We start from the raw sequence: 15586 nt of genomic DNA on the forward strand, positions 1-15586 counted from the left end.
GGGTGGGTAAAATAATACCTCGTAATAGAGCCGTACCACGGCCCTTTCCTACAGGTGGGCAACCGCCGCCTGAAGGACTTGCCTACCTAGGCTGGCATCCGCCGAAGCATAGGTATGCACCTGATAGTGTTTCGTGAAAGTGTGCAGGCTCGACCAGGTAGCCGCCTGACACACCTGCTGAGCCGTAGCCTGGTGCCGCAAAGCCCAGGACGCACCCACGGCTCTGGTAGAATGGGCTTTCAGCCCAGAGGGAACCGGAAGCCCAGAAGATCGATAAGCTTCGAGAATTGGTTCCTTGATCCACCGAGCCAGGGTTGATTTCGAAGCCTGTGACCCTTTACGCTGGCCAGCGACAAGGACAAAGAGTGCATCCGAACGGCGCAGGGCGCCGTACGAGAAATGTAGAGTCTGAGTGCTCTCACCAGATCTAACAAGTGCAGATCCTTTTCACACTGGTGAACTGGATGAGGACAAAAAGAGGGTAAGGAGATATCCTGATTGAGATGAAAGGGGGATACCACCTTAGGTAGAAATTCCGGAACCGGACGCAGAACCACCTTGTCCTGGTGAAACACCAGGAAAGGGGCTTTGCATGACAGCGCTGCTAGCTCAGACACTCTCCGAAGTGATGTGACTGCTACTAGGAAAACCACTTTCTGTGAAAGGCGTGAAAGAGAAATATCCTTCATTGGCTCGAAAGGTGGTTTCTGAAGAGCCATCAGTACCCTGTTCAGATCCCAGGGTTCTAACGGCCGCTTGTAAGGAGGGACTATGTGACAAACCCCCTGCAGGAACGTGCGTACCTGTGGAAGTCTGGCCAGGCGCTTCTGAAAAAACACAGAGAGCGCTGAGACTTGTCCCTTAAGAGAGCCGAGCGACAACCCTTTTTCCAATCCTGATTGAAGGAAGGAAAGAAAAGTGGGCAAGGCAAATGGCCAGGGAGAAAAACCCTGATCAGAGCACCAAGATAGGAATATCCTCCACGTCCTGTGGTAGATCTTGGCGGACGTTGGTTTCCTAGCCTGTCTCATAGTGGCAATGACCTCTTGAGATAACCCTGAAGACGCTAGGATCCAGGACTCAATGGCCACACAGTCAGGTTGAGGGCCGCAGAATTCAGATGGAAAAACGGCCTTTGAGACAGCAAGTCTGGTCGGTCTGGTAGTGGCCACGGTTGACCCACCGTGAGATGCCACAGATCTGGGTACCACGACCTCCTCGGCCAGTCTGGCGCGACGAGGATGGCGCGGCGACAGTCGGACCTGATCTTGCGTAACACTCTGGGCAACAGTGCCAGAGGAGGAAACACATAAGGGAGCTGAAACTGCGACCAATCCTGAACTAAGGCGTCTGCCGCCAGAGCTCTGTGATCTTGAGACCGTGCCATGAATGTTGGGACCTTGTTGTTGTGCCGTGACGCCATTAGGTCGACGTCCGGCATCCCCCAGCGGCAACAGATCTCCTGAAACACGTCCGGGTGAAGGGACCATTCCCCTGCGTCCATGCCCTGGCGACTGAGAAAGTCTGCTTCCCAGTTTTCTACGCCCGGGATGTGAACTGCGGATATGGTGGAGGCCGTGGCTTCCACCCACATAAGAATCCGCCGGACTTCCTGGAAGGCTTGCCAACTGCGTGTTCCCCCTTGGTGGTTGATGTATGCCACCGCTGTGGAGTTGTCCGACTGAATTCGGATCTGCTTGCCTTCCAGCCACGGCTGGAACGCCTTTAGGGCAAGATACACTGCCGTTATCTCCAGAACATTGATCTGAAGGGAGGACTCTGTCGGAGTCCAGGTTCCCTGAGCCCTGTGGTGGAGAAAAACCGCTCCCCACCCTGACAGGCTCGCGTCAGTCGTGACCACAGCCCATGATGGGGGAAGGAAGGATTTCCCCCCCGACAGAGAAGTGGGGAGAAGCCACCACTGAAGGGAAGCCTTGGCTGCCCGTGAAAGGGAGACTGTCCTGTCGAGGGACGTCGACTTCCTGTCCCATTTTCGGAGAATGTCCCATTGAAGAGGACGCAGATGAAACTGCGCAAAAGGAACTGCCTCCATTGCTGCTACCATCTTCCCTAGGAAGTGCATGAGGCGCCTCAGAGGGTGTGACTGGCCTTGAAGGAGAGATCGCACCCCTGTCTGTAGTGAACGCTGTTTGTCCAGCGGAAGCTTCACTATCGCTGGAAGAGTATGAAACTCCATGCCAAGATATGTCAGAGATTGGGCCGGTGTCAGATTTGACTTTGGAAAATTGATGATCCACCCGAAACTCTGGAGAGTCTCCAGAGCAATGTTCAGGCTGTGTTGGCATGCCACTTGAGTGGGTGCCTTGACAAGCAGATCGTCTAAGTAAGGGATCACCGAGTGTCCCTGAGAGTGTAGGACTGCTACCACTGCTGCCATGACCTTGGTGAAGACCCGTGGGGCTGTCGCCAGGCCGAAAGGTAGTGCCACGAACTGAAGATGTTCGTCTCCTATGGCGAAACGCAGGAAGCGCTGATGCTCTGGTGCAATTGGTACGTGGAGATAAGCATCTTTGATGTCGATTGATGCTAGGAAATCTCCTTTGGACATTGAGGCGATGACGGAGCGGAGCGATTCCATCCGGAACCGCCTGGTTTTTACGTGTTTGTTGAGCAGTTTTAGGTCCAGAACAGGACGGAAGGATCCGTCCTTTTTCGGTACCACAAACAAGTTGGAGTAAAAACCGTGACCCTGTTGCTGAAGAGGCACAGGGATCACCACCCCTTCCGCCTTCAGAGTGCACACCGCCTGAAGAAGAGTATCGGCTCTCTCGGGGGGCGGGGATGTTCTGAAAAAACGAGTCGGAGGACGAGAGCTGAGCTCTATCCTGTAACCGTGAGACAGAATGTCTCTCACCCATCGGTCTTTTACCTGTGGCAGCCAGGCGTCGCAAAAGCGGGAAAGCCTGCCACCGACCGAGGATGTGGTGTGAGGAGGCCGAAAGTCATGAGGAGGCCGCCTTGGGAGCGGTTCCTCCGGCGGTCTTTTTAGGACGTGACTTAGACCGCCATGCATCGGAGTTCCTCTGATCCTTTTGAGGCCTTTTGGACGAGGAGAACTGAGACCTTCCCGTGGGCCGAAAGGACCGAAACCTCGATTGTACCTTCCGTGGTTGAGGTCTGTTTGGTTTGGACTGGGGTAAGGAAGAGTCCTTTCCCTTGGATTGTTTAATGATTTCATCCAATCGTTCACCAAACAGGCGGTCGCCAGAAAATGGCAATCCGGTTAAGAACTTTTTGGAAGCGGAGTCTGCCTTCCATTCACGTAACCACATGGCCCTGCGGACTGCCACCGAATTGGCGGATGCTACCGCTGTACGGCTCGTAGAGTCCAGGACCGCATTAATGGCGTAGGACGCAAACGCCGACGCCTGAGAGGTTAAGGACACCACTTGCGGAGCAGATGTATGTGTGACTGCATTAATCTGCGCATGACAAGCTGAGATAGCTTGGAGTGCCCATACGGCTGCGAATGCTGGAGCAAAAGACGCGCCGATAGCTTCATAGATGGATTTCAACCAGAGCTCCATCTGTCTGTCAGTGGCATCTTTGAGTGAAGCCCCATCTTCCACTGCAACTATGGATCTAGCCGCCAGTCTGGAGACAGGAGGATCCACCTTAGGACACTGAGCCCAGCCCTTGACAACGTCAGGGGGGAAGGGATAACGTGTATCCTTAAGGCGCTTGGAAAAACGCTTATCTGGACAAGCTCGGTGTTTCTGGACTGCCTCTCTGAAGTCAGAGTGATCCAGAAACATACTCAATGGACGCTTGGGAGACCTGAAACGGAATTTCTCCTGCTGAGAAGCTGACTCCTCAATTGTAGGAGCTGGTGGAGAAATATCCAACACCTGATTGATGGTTGCTATAAGGTCATTCACTATGGCGTCACCATCAGGTGTATCCAGGTTAAGCGCGGTCTCAGGATCAGAATCCTGATCTGCTAACTCCGCTTCATCATCCAGAGAGTCTTCCTGCTGAGACCCTGAACAGTGTGATGAAGTCGAGGGAATTTCCCAGCGCCCCCGCTTAGGCGGCCTGGGACTGCGGTCCATGTCAGAGACCTCACCCTGGGACCCATGGGTCATCCCAGGAGCACTCTGCAGCTCCAATTGAGGGGGGCCTGGGGTCAATGATTGAACAGTGCCCGGGGCCTGAGTCACCGGTCTGGACTGTAAAGCTTCTAGTATCCTAGCAGACCATTTATCCATAGTCTCAGACAGTTTGTCAGCAAACACTGCAAACTCCGTCCCTGTCACCTGGACAGTGGTAGCAGGTGGTTCTACCTGGGCCACCAGTAGCAGAGGCTCAGGCTGAGTAAGTGCCACAGGGGCCGAGCATTGCACACAATGAGGGTCCGTGGAACCAGCCGGTAGTATAGCCGCACATGAGGTACAGGTTGCAAAGTAGCCTGTGCTTTGGCACCCTTGCTATTTGCAAACGACATGCTGTTGTCTCCTCTGAGTACAATCCAGGAGGGTATATAGCCAAAAATCAACAGTGCGACAGTACAGTGTAAATGTATAGCATATAAGCATATATATATATGTACACTTCTGCACTCAGTGGGGCCAGCACCTCAGGTGCTGCTTACCGACCGCTCAAAGCGGTTGTGTGATCACCAGAATCCCTGCATGGGCCTCCCAGAGCCTGTTGTCTCTCCTCTCCAGCGTTAGAAGTGCTGACAGGAATGGCTGCCGGCGTTCTGTGGAGAGGAGGGGGCCGTGGGCGTGCCCTAGAAAATGCGGGAATCTGGAGCCCCAGTGTGCTGTATGAGGGGGGAGGAGGATACAAGTATGCTCCAACCCTCAGCACTAACGTCCTGTGCAGCGTCCCGCCCTTCCCCTGACTGGCAGGCCTGGGGGCGGGAATATGCGATACTAGGCCGCAAAAGCCGGGGACTAAAGTAATAAGCGCGGCCGGCATATAAGCGCGGTCGGCGCGGTAGTCCCCGGCGCACAAACACACCCAGCAGTGCTGAAGTATATATGGCCACCAGCGCTCCATGCGCGGTTCCCACGGGGACACAGAGTACCTCACAGCGCGGCCGGCGCGGCTGTCAGTGGCATTACTCCCCGGCGCACTAACACACCCAGCAGTGCTGCAGTGTGTGTGGCATCAGCGCTCTATGCGCGGTCCCCACGGGGACACAGAGTACCTCACAGTAGCAGGGCCTTGTCCCTGTCGATACTCGGCTCCTGTCAGCAGATTCCCCAGGGGCTGCGGAGGGAGCACGGTCTCATGTGCCTGGAGACCGAATAGGATCCCACTTCACCCAGAGCCCTTAAGGGATGGGGAAGGAAAACAGCATATGGGCTCCAGCCTCTGTACCCGCAATGGGTACCTCAACCTTAACAACACCGCCGACAAGAGTGGGGTGAGAAGGGAGCATGCTGGGGGCCCTGTTATGGGCCCTCTTTTCTTCCATCCGACATAGTCAGCAGCTGCTGCTGACTAAGATGTGGAGCTATGCGTGCATGTGTGCCTCCTTCGCACAAAGCATAAAAACTGAGGAGCCCGTGATGCATGGGGGGTGTATAGGCAGAAGGGGAGGGGCTTTACACTTTTAAGTGTAATACTTTGTGTGGCCTCCGGAGGCAGAAGCTATACACCCGATTGTCTGGGTCTCCCAATGGAGCGACAAAGAAATATATAATTTAATCTTGAGCTGTTCTGTTATCTCGATCCTGAATCCCACGTCTGTGGGCTCTGCTTAATAGTTATCGTAATCGATTGGTGGCAGCGAGTTTATGCCAAGGATCATTGTGGGGCAACCAGTGAGATCTGGGGAGGTTTAGATATATTCCGCCTGCGGGAGTCGGGGGACTATATACCTTACTCTCACCGGGAACCCTTCAATCATCGGCATAGTAGAATAGCGGCATCCTGACTTATTGTCGGGCAACTCCATAATTCGCCTGACTATAAGGGGGGAACTAGAGAGCGAGTCACGTGCTCTGTCGGGTGGAAAGGGGGGTGTAACTTCCTCTTCCTCCTCCCTTTTCGTGACAAAGTGCATTACGTGCTGTGCAAAAAATACAACAAGAAAAATATCAACATAAAATATATACAAGATAATGTTAGAACCAAAATTGATGCAAGATTATGCAGATGAGTACTAGTGCAACAATGCTAAAAAAATTCTGATCAGTCCACAAATATGGACAAATAACAAAAACCAATTCAAGGAATGAAGAGCAAAGAGGGATGAGACAGAATGCTGGAAAATGTATAAGAAAATTAGTGGTAAATACCAATATAATAAATCAACCAGCAAAGTGTCTCACTCCCTCAGAATCTCCAATCAGCACATAAGGAAAACCAGATGACAAGAGCATAATAACGATCACGCAAAGAAGCAGTTAAGTACAGAGAATCAAGCACGGACGACTGCTCACCCCCCTAACGCATGTTTCGTATGGAACACTTCCTCAGAAGTGTATTTTTTGCACAGCACTTAATGCACGTTAATATTTTTACAAATTTTTCTTTTCACCGCTGATTACATATTTGTATTTCTTATCTTCTGAATTTGCATTACTCTTTCATCTACCCAGCACCAGAAGATTTTTTTATGGAACCATTTAGGTCCAAGGGAATTTTGAAAAGTAATAATTGTTACCAGATTGCAGCCAAATTTTGCTTTAAGGCTATGAGCGCACTTTGCTTTTTTTCATGAGTTTCTGTTTTGAACTGCAGCGTTTTAACGCAAAATTTCATGTGTTTTGATTTCCTGGCAAAGTCTATGGAAAATAGGGCTTTCTTGTGCGCACGATGCTTTTACAAACTCAGCGTTTTAGTTGCTTAAAATTTGTCAAAAACTCTGCGTTTGAAGAAGCAGCATGTCAATTGTTTTTGCTATTTTGGTAGCGTTTTAATAACATTGAAGTCAATGTGAAATGTCAAAACGCATATTTTTCTAGAAAGAATGTGTTTCACTTGCTTCTTACTAGCGATCTGCATGTGTTTTTGACATAATAAACGCAGGTCTTTCGGTCTCTCTCTCTGTCTCTCTCTCTCTCTCTCTGTTCATGTCGGTCTCTCCCTCCCACCCCCTCTCTCATACTCACCGATCCATGATCACTGGCGCGGCACTGCACGGCGTTCACACTGTGGCGGCTTCTCCTCTTGAAAATGCCGGCCGCTCATTAATCCATCTAGTATTCACTGCTTCCTCCGCCCACCGGTGCCTATGATTGGCTGCAGTCAGACACTCCCCCACCCTGAGTGACTGCTGTCTCACTGCAACCAATCACAGCCGCCGGTGGGCGTGTCTATGTAGAGTAGTAAAAAAAATAAATATATAATTATAGAAAAAAAAAAAAACACATGCGGTCCACCCCCCCAATTTGGATACCAGCCAAGGTAAAGCCACACGGCTGAAGGCTGGCATTCTCAGGATGGGGAGCTCCACGTTATGGGAAGCCCCCCAGCCTAACAATATCAGCCAGCAGCCACCCGGAATTGCCGCATCCATTAGATGCGACAGTCCCGGGACGCTACCCGGCTCATCCCAAATTGCCCTGGTGCGGTGGCAATCGAGGTAATAAGGAGTTAATGGCAGCAGCTCATAGCTGCCACCAAGTCCTAGGTTAATCATTGCAGGCGTCTCCCAGAGATACCTTCCATGATTAAACTGTAAGTTAGAAGAAAATAAAACACACATCCAAAAAATCCTTTGTTTGTAATGAAAGACAAAAAAACACCCTCTTTCACCACTTTATTAATCCCTCAAAAACACCTCCAGGTCCGACATAATCCACGCAAGGTCCCACGACGCTTCCAGCTCTACTACATCGGAAGCTGACAGGAGCGGCAGTAGAACACCGCCGCTCCTGTGAGCTCCATGCAGCAACTGAAGTGAGTCGCGCGATCAGCTGTGCTGTCACTGAGGTTACTCGCGGCCACCGCTCACAGGTGGAGGACTGCAGCTGTGGCCGCGAGTAACCTGAGTAAAAGCACAGCTGATGGCGCGACTCACTGCAGTCACTCAGGGGATTTGCGATCACAGATGAGTCCTTCGCGTGTGAACGCAAATCAAGCCGCAGCACACGCACAGAGTCGCGCGATCACAATGAAGTCGGGTGAAGGTCATCAGAGTTCATTCGGATCGCGCAGCACTTTCTTGCAGCCAGCCATGCTCTTTTTGACAGTCCGATCCCACTCGGCTCTGCTGCAAGTCTATGGGGATTCTGCAGAGCAGAGTGGGACTGCACTGGCTATGGCAGAGAAAGCATCCAGAACGCATTAATTCTCCAGGAATGTGCGCACGTTGCGTTCTGCCGAATGAATCTCAGAACGCAGCTTTTTCGACACACATGCAGTGACTTACACGCTGCGGAATAGAACGCAACGTGCGCACATGGCCTAATTGTTATACCTTACCCTGCTTTGCATCCTTACTCCTCTCCTTTGTTTTTATTGGTTCTTATTATCCCTGCATCTTTGAATAAACTGTTTTTATTGTTTATGTTTGTGTTTTGAGTCTATTCATATTTAGGATTTGATAAGTGTTAACTCTTGTTTGATTTTTGAGGCATTTTGGAGAATAGATACAGGGACAGTTAGGTAGGGATTAGACATATGCAACCAGAACTGCTCGTGGCTCTGGATGACCTGACAGGTTAACTTTAAATCAGGATTTTGTGTTATGTATTCGTTTTCACATCACAATCTGCATTGAAACACAAAATTAGACCTCTTGCAATTATCACACTGACCACTGGGGCATTTCTAGACCTATACTTTTAAGAGGTGTTTTCAGCGGGCTCCTAATCATCAGAGGCAAGATTGCAATGACAGGCAACACCTTTATACACAGCTGGTGGTAAAGGATCCAGCAATCACAATAGGCGTCACATCTGACCCTGCTCCCCCCACCTTTTACAATATCCTTTGCATACGCTCATTAGATGCTTCAATACAGAAGATGGCATTCGGGTCTCTTATGGCTAATGTAGATGTTGATTCCTAACACAGGTAGTAAAAGTCTAGAATAGCCCAGAGGCAAGTGAGAAAATTGCACAATATATATCATTTTTCAACATACAAATTATGATATAGGGGGAAAAAATACATTAAAAAAAACAATGTTTAAAATCAGGATTTTGTGTTAAATGTATTTATACAGGTAATTATCTGAGGACACGTCCCTCTTACTCCCACAGGGATTAAAGTGCTTCTTTGTTTTTTTTACTTTTTGAAGCAGGTACATCTTTAGAAAACAGCGGTGAATCTAAATTGTAGTGGAGGCATTTTGCAAAGCAAAAAAAAACCAAACAAAAAAAAAAAAAAAAAACCTTCTGACAGACTTACTTTCAATGATAAAATGTCTGTCTCTGCCAGTGCGGGGATTTTAGGGGACTCATGTACGGTTTAGTCATTGTTTAGTGGGCGACTCATTTTTAACTCCTTAGTGGCCAGGCAAAATTTTTCAATTCATGTAATAATTCTGCAATGCTTCAAACACATTCCAGTGATCCCGAGATTGATTTTTTTTTTTCCCGTGAGAACTTTTAGGATATGGTAAATTTAGGTTGATATTTTGATATATAAATGCAAAACCTATCAGAAATGTGACAAAAATTTGCAGTTTTCAAAACTTTGAATGATTATCCCTTTAATCCACATAGTCACACATCACAAAAAAAGTTAGTAACATTCACCCCATGTCGGCTTTACATCGGCACCGGCTGTAAAATGTTCTTTTATTTTGTTAGGTTTTGTACCGTATTTTTCGGACTATAAGACGCACCTGACCATAAGACGCACCCTGGTTTTAGAGGAGGAAAATAGGAAAATAAAATGTTAACCAAAAAATGTGGTCATGACACACTGTTATGGGGCGAGGATCTGCTGCTGACACTGTTATGGGGGTAATGTCCCGAAATTCTCTACTAAGGTACCCCATACTGGTAACGATCCTCCTGCCTTGTATATGATCCTGCTCATATACCCCCATCCATCCTGCTCATATACCCCCATCCATCCTGCTATATACCCCCCATCCTACTATATACCCCCCATCCTACTATATACCCCCCATCCTGCTCATAATATACCCCCCATCCTGCTCATAATATACCCCCATCCTGCTCATAATATACCCCCATCCTGCTCATAATATACCCCCATCCTGCTCATAATATACCCCCATCCTGCTCATAATATACCCCCATCCTGCTCATAATATACCCCCATCCTGGTATATGGACTGTATCCTATGGCACAGAAAAAAAAATAAACGTTTATACTCGCCTTCCCTCGCTCCCTGCAGCACCGATTAGCTTCCTCTCTGTCTCAGCTGCAGCGCCGCTGAGTGGAGCCAGTCACCATTGTCTGCAGCATCGCGATGTCTTCCTGTCCGTGCCGGTCAGCTGATCTGTGTGGCCACTAGCGGCGCGCACAGCGATTACGTCATCGCTGTGCTCACCGCTCTCTACACAGATCAGCTGACCGGCACAGACAGGAAGACATCGCGATGCTGCAGGGGGACGGCTCCACACACGTTGACGGGTGAGTACACTGATTCACTGCCCCCCGCGCTGATAATGATGCACGGAGGGCAGTGAATACAGCCGCACATGATCACTCCAGGCTGTAGTTACCAGGGGTGATCATGCGGGCCAGCTGTTAATTATGCGCGCACCCCTCCGCTCATCATCCTGCCCACCTGTCAGCGCCGGCTTCACCGCTGAGAGATGGGTGGGAGGATTGGCGTGCATATGTAAAGAGCGGGCCCACGTGGTCACGGCAGGCTGCTACAGCCTGCTCGTGCCCCCGATGACCCGCTCCACCGCAGCACCCTCATTCCCCGCAGCCACATTCAGACCATTGGACATTTTGGGGGGAAAAAGTGCGTCTTATATATAAGGTAATTTTCTTTGAAAAATTTCGGCTACAATTTTAAAGCTTCTAACATCCTAATTTTTTTTAGGGACCTATTCTGTTTTGAAGTGACTGACTGGGACCTACATATTGGAAAACCCTCAAAGTGATCCCATTTTATAAACAGCGCCCCTATATTCAACACTGCATTGAGGTAGTTTATTAACCCTTCAGATGCTTTACAGGAATTAATACTGAGTGGTATGACCGGAAAGAAAAATGTTATTTTTACCACCTAAATGTTGCCAACTTCTGAACAGGTCACTACAGCTGGCAGACTAAGGGTGTGTGATCCTGATGGTTATCATGCCAATTCACAGCCATTAAGGCTATGTGCCCATGGGAGCACGCACCTGTGGATATATCCGCAGGTGCGGCCGCAGCTTTTTTTTTTTTTTTTTTTTTTAGCTGCGGTCCAACAGCGAAATAGCTGGGTAAACCTGCGGACATTCCTGCGGATTACCTGCAGAAGTCCCGGCCTCTATCTCCATACTGGAGGGCCGGGATTTCCGCACGTAATTCCGCAGAAAGAATTATCATGCAATTACGTGCGTCTGCGGGACATCCTCAGCATGTTCCGCAGCCGCACGTATCTGCAGCATGGACACAGCACTCCCCATGTCCCATAGGATAACATAAGGAGTGTCTGTGCATGCTGAAACCTGCAGATTTATCTGGAAAATCCAGAAAATCCGTGGATCTTCCGCAGATAAATCCACAGGTTTAATCTCCCTTGGGCACATAGACTTACAATCATGATCTGAGGATGCTGATGGGTTAAAGAGGAGTCCCAACACCGATAACCATTTAGGTGCCGTAATCGCTATTGACCGTAGCATCTAAGGGGTATACAGTTATGGTCAGCGCCAACACGTGATGCAGCGCTGTCTCAGCTATAGTGTACAGCTCACTACTGCTGCATTTATCAGGTCAGTTTAAAGTAGTATTGGTGGTCATCAAGGGGTTAATGGATTATTTAAAAAAAGTAAAAGAAAGAGGAATAAGAACCTTACCGATTCCCCGCCGATCCTGTTTCGATGCTGCCCAGGACCTTCTGGCAGACTTTTTTTTTTTTATTTATATCCAGTCCAAATGCACAGAAAATGCCGCTAAGCCAATCACTGGCTGAGGGTCTATACTGAGGCCCATGATTAGCGGAACTGACATTTACCAACATTTATAATACATCAAGACAGGACTGCAAAGTAGAAAATATAGGGGAACCGGGCACCATTGGAACAGGAGTGGCCGGGGATTGGCCAAGTGTCAACTGCTTATTTTATTTATTAACCCATTCTGAACCACCATCAAGAAAAATATTACTTGTTGAACTATGAGAACATTACATAAGGGCATTTTTATAATCTTTGAGTGTGTGAGGAGCTGGCAGTGGACTATTGGACCAATGGACAGAGTGGAGTCCACAGGTCTAAGGGATGTAGACTTTACAGCACGGAGCGCTGGTTACATTGAACTCATTGTTGCTTGTCAGTTTAAGGTACACAGAAGGCCAGGCATGAGATTGGTAATTAGACTAAAGCAATTATTCAATTACTCTTGTTTGTGTCACAAGGACCTCATTTAAGCCATTGTTTTCTCAGCTTCTAGTCCCAGTATGTGGATGGTGACAGTAAATAGTAGATCCAGTAGAGCAGTCACCACGGTGGGTCGCACATACAGTCCCAGGTGAGGTGTTTGGCCTCAGGAAAATATCTCAACCAATGCACAGTTAGCTTTGGGAGTGTAATGGGTGGGGGGGGGGGGGGGATTGGTACAACAGGAATGTGTTTCTTGGGGGCTGAGCTTCTACCAAGGATGCGGCTTGGGGTACTGAGGACACAGACGAGTGGATGGGGGGTTTGTTGCCGGCTGGAGCTGGATAAAAGTGCTACCGTCATGGTATCCATCGTCTGGAGGAGCATAGGCTAGGACTGCCGACCATAATGGTGGGAGATACAAAATCTGTGGGCCACAAGTTGGGAGAAAGTGGATGTCGCCTGATACGGGGGCAGTGAGACTACCGGTTCTGGTTTGAGATCTCGTGGACTTGGGACATCTCATTTTGGCCATCTACCAGGGGTTGCTCTAAGACCATGGACGGAAGAATAAAAATACCTGCATTGTTACCCTGCCTAGGTGATTAAAACAACCTTAGATCTTCACAGAGTGGATGTGATTTCTCATTGCTGACTTTTCAAAAATCAGATCCTGATGAACATCAGCAAAGAAGGAAGGTGGGGGATGGTCATATTTATCTGTGTCAGTCTCGTCAAAGTCTTGTCCTGCTAATTTCTATAGAATAGAGCCATCCTTCCATAACTGACTAGGGTTAAAGAGGGCTGGTCTGCGTCAGGCCGGAGGTGAGGCGAGTGATGTTGGCAGCCTCAGAGCTAATGACCTGGCTGTGCAACGCTCCAGTTCTGGGAAAGGCATCGGCAAGTGAGCGGCACGACTCCTCAATACAGACTCTTAATTCTGAGGCGTGTGCTGCTGGGGTTGATATTTTAGGCAGATTAGCAACCACAATAAAATGTGCGAGCTTAAGACCTGGAATCGAGGAGCTGTAGGAAAAATAACATTCACTTCTGCACAAGTGATTTCCAAGTAACTGGCAAACGGAAAAGAAGATGTCCTGCTGAATAGAATTACCCTGCCACGCGCTCGTAAAAGCGAGGCCGAGAGAGGTCATCTGGCCATAAATCCAGTGCTTACTTACACTGTATATATCATACCACTGGAGAGAGAAGTTTCCTTAAAGGGGTATTCCCATTGTAGACATTTATGGCACAGGCACATGTCTGATATTTTATCTCAGCTATTTTCTGACCTCCCATACAAGTAAACAGAGAGACAACTATTCATGGTGGAGCGAGACTAATCTGTGGAGGTAGGTGTGGGGCCCAGAGATCAGACATCATCTATGGAAGCCACATCATGATAATGGTTTCCAAACAACAACTGTCAGTAAAGTGTCATATGTACTGTATTATGTCTACTTATACAGTCAATATACTCCTAGCTATGATTATTATATTGTATTCGAGCCATCATACTCATATCTTCGGTATTCTACTTATAGAAACAGCCATTATATTTGTATGTATGGGATTCTACTTAAATGTTCATATATGCAGCTTTTTACATAAAATATATGTATTTATTATGTATATATTATGTATAAAAAAGATGCACATATGAACATATAAGTAGAATCCCATAGATACAAACATAATGGCTGTTTCTATAGTCACTATACTCAGATTTATGGTATTATACTCATATCTATGGTATCATTCACGTATTTAGTCAATATACTCATTTACTGTATAGATGAACATTATACGCATATTTACAGTATTATATTCATATATACTGTGACTATACCTATATATGGTACAATATTCATATTTACAATACTCACATGGTCAAAATATCCAGGCAGCACTCACAATCCACGGAGCCTGAATCCAGGGAAGACATCCACAATATGCAGCAAATAAAGGATCGGCACTCCAAACTTCATAAACGATTATAATGGATTTATTCCATAATTATTCAGGATACAAAGCAAGGAAAAGAATGCGTTTTCGGCTAATAAGCCTTTTTCAAACATTTTCCTTGCTTGTATCCTGAATAATTATGGAATAAATCAACTCTCATTCATGAAGTTTGGAGTAACTCTCAGTACGGTATACTCATGTTGTTATACTTGGAACTGTGCTATTATCCTCATCTACAGTATAATACTCAGTCATACTCACATCAGTGGTATTATCGGTATAATGTCCATATGCGTATGATCCTGCAGATCTCAGTATGACTATACGTGAGTATAATACTGTAGTCTACACACACTGTGTGTAGATATACGTATAATACTGCAGATACAAGTACAACGGGAGTATACCATAGGTGAGTGACTATCATATACATGAGTACAGTATGACTATTCACCATATGAGTATAGTACTGTAAAACTATACCCTATATAGGTAGAATCAGTGTATATGAATATACTGTAAAATCTTAGTTACTTACCAGTAACGGGATTTATATGAGCCTATGACAGCACCCTTAGTTAGGTGGTGCTGTCATGGGCGATGAGGGAAAAATCTACGGATTTCCATACATTAACAGTAGATGAGTATAATGACTGTATATATGAATATAATACTACACTTTTGAGTAACATGATTGTAGATATAAGTATAATAGACTATAGGCATACCATATGACTATATGAATGTAATACCATAGATACGAGTATGACAACCGTATATAGGAGTATAAAACTGTAGATGCGCATATGACTATGTATGAATATATTACTGTAGATAAAATATTACCATAGGTATAATACATAAGATATGAGTATAATGGATGTAAAAATGACTAAAATATAGATATGGGTACATAGCTATCTTAAGTATTATAGTCATCTATACAGCCATTCTACTCACACACAGTATTATACACATACCTATGGTAATATATTTACATATACAGTCGTACTCACCTAATGTGTTATATGTGATGTGAATATTATACTATAGACATGAGTATAATGATCATATGAGTATATCAGTGGCATAGCATACACACACACATACAGAGATATATCTCTATCCAACTATTATACATATATCCATCCATATATCTCTATCCAACTATTATACATATA

At 47.0% G+C, this 15586-nt stretch overlaps 1 protein-coding gene across 3 annotated transcripts in view; it reads right to left on the reverse strand.

Moving 5' to 3' along the window:
- Positions 1 to 15586, reverse strand: part of CPEB3 (cytoplasmic polyadenylation element binding protein 3) — a 189507-nt gene that overhangs the window by 7435 nt on the left and 166486 nt on the right. The gene's annotated exons all lie outside the window — the stretch shown is intronic.

Source organism: Anomaloglossus baeobatrachus, chromosome 5 (assembly GCF_048569485.1).
Source record: "Anomaloglossus baeobatrachus isolate aAnoBae1 chromosome 5, aAnoBae1.hap1, whole genome shotgun sequence".
NCBI lineage: Eukaryota > Metazoa > Chordata > Amphibia > Anura > Aromobatidae > Anomaloglossus > Anomaloglossus baeobatrachus.